This window comes from Brassica oleracea, chromosome C6 (assembly GCF_000695525.1).
Source record: "Brassica oleracea var. oleracea cultivar TO1000 chromosome C6, BOL, whole genome shotgun sequence".
Taxonomy (NCBI): Eukaryota; Viridiplantae; Streptophyta; class Magnoliopsida; order Brassicales; family Brassicaceae; genus Brassica; species Brassica oleracea.
This window is the reverse complement of record NC_027753.1, coordinates 21,938,032-21,940,042: the sequence shown is the minus strand read 5'-3', so window position 1 is coordinate 21,940,042 and position 2,011 is coordinate 21,938,032.

Below are 2,011 nucleotides of genomic sequence, written 5' to 3'. Positions count from 1 at the left end.
CTTTACCAACTCAAGCACTATGATCATCTACTCATCAAGCACTATGATCACCCACTCATTTACCAAATTAAGCACCATCTTTGTTATTTTATGTATTGTTGTTCACTATAAATACCATCACTCATCTCACTCTTTTGTACACCAAAAACAAGAACAAGAGTTTATAATCAAAGAATCATTACATTTTCTTCTTCCTTCTTATAATAAACTCTCTCCCTTATACTAGTGTTATTTGCTTCCTACGTGTATTAAATTCTACTCTTATTTAAATTTTTCGAAACTATAAATTATAAGTTATTTCATAACAAAAACAATATTATTGCCTTTCAACATTAGAGTTAATAACCTATCAACAAAGTAAAGATGATCATAGTTTGTTTTTGTTTTGGATCGGACAAAGATGATCATAATTTATGCCAAAAAGCAGTATACAATATTGTCAATGACTCAATGGTGAGCTTCCTCGAACTAGCCAACAACCCAATGCGATGACTTTCGAACAACGGATTAAGTTTCAACCTTTCTGATAAGAACAGTTTATTGTCTTATAATCACTCAGTTTTATAATAAGTGTCATTTTAACATTTTTTCTTGTTACACAAAAAATGTCACTTTATAATTTCAATGCAAATTATACTTACTTTCAGCTGAAAATTAATTGCAAACTGCATTGATTTTATAAATAATTTTATTTATTTCAAAACTATTGGTCGGAGAGGTGTAATTAATAACAATTTACATAGATTTCAGTCACTTTCTTAATCTGTGTGAAAAATGTCAAAATGACACTTATTCAGAAACGGAGGGAGTATGTTTTTCTGAATAGAGAAAAAATCAAATCGAAAATCAACAAAAGAAAGACAGAGACATCCCCTAATATCTCATAGCGTTAATTATTAATTTATCGTACGTTTTCTTATAGAAAGTTTATTATCTTACGTTAACATTTAATTGATGTTGAAAATATATTAATCAACTTGTTGACACACGAAATATAAAGATAATACAATTTGGTGTTTTCTATCCCCCGCTGAGAATGATATGATACCAATTTGAAATGGCGAGAAAAAAATATTAGGAGTTGACAAAGAAAAGGAAGTCAGCTCAAAAAACAAAACTACAAGAATATACTACATCGTGATTTAAAAATTCAATCATTGGCCATCCAATTCGGACGTTTGAGTTTATTTATAAAATCTACGTAGATAATTGATAGTATAATGTATTGTATCTCAGTGTGAAACAAGTCATTACCTACTCTTTTTTCTATAAAACCATTTCATTACCTACTTAATTTCGGTATATTAGTTTTTATTTATTTAAATAATGTGACCCTTCAAAACGCATCGTTGGTGATCGTGATACATTAACATGATTAATAAACCTGCCTGCTTATTTAACAGAATATATATATATATATATACTGTATAACATTTTTAAATTAATACTCTATAAATTAATATAAACTAATTTTTTTTATAAAATAATATAATTTTATAGTTCCAAATTAAGTTTTTGGTTCAATCACTACAAGAAAACAGGGGGATTCTGATGACCGAAATCGTCAGAAATTCGTCGGAATAGACCGATTCCGACGAACCTGTCCGTCGGTATCGTTTTGTCGGAAAAAAAAAATTCGTCGGAATTTCGTCAGAACTTCCGACGACTTTCTGACGAATACCGAGAAACGTCATTCTGACGAACTTCCGACGATATTACGATGCGGACACACGAGACCAGAGTTCATCGGAAAAACTATGTACCGACGGAGAACGTTCTTCGGATAATTCCGACGTATTGGATTCCTCGTTGTATTCCGACGGACGTTGGTTCGTCGGAATATACCGACGGACATTGGTCGTCGGAATATACCGACGGATATTTGTTCGTCGGTATATTCCGACGGAAATTGGTTCGTCGGTAAATTCCGACGGATATTTGTCCGTCGGTATATTCCGACGCCTATTATCCGTCGGAATATACCGAATTATATAAATTTTAAAAACGAATT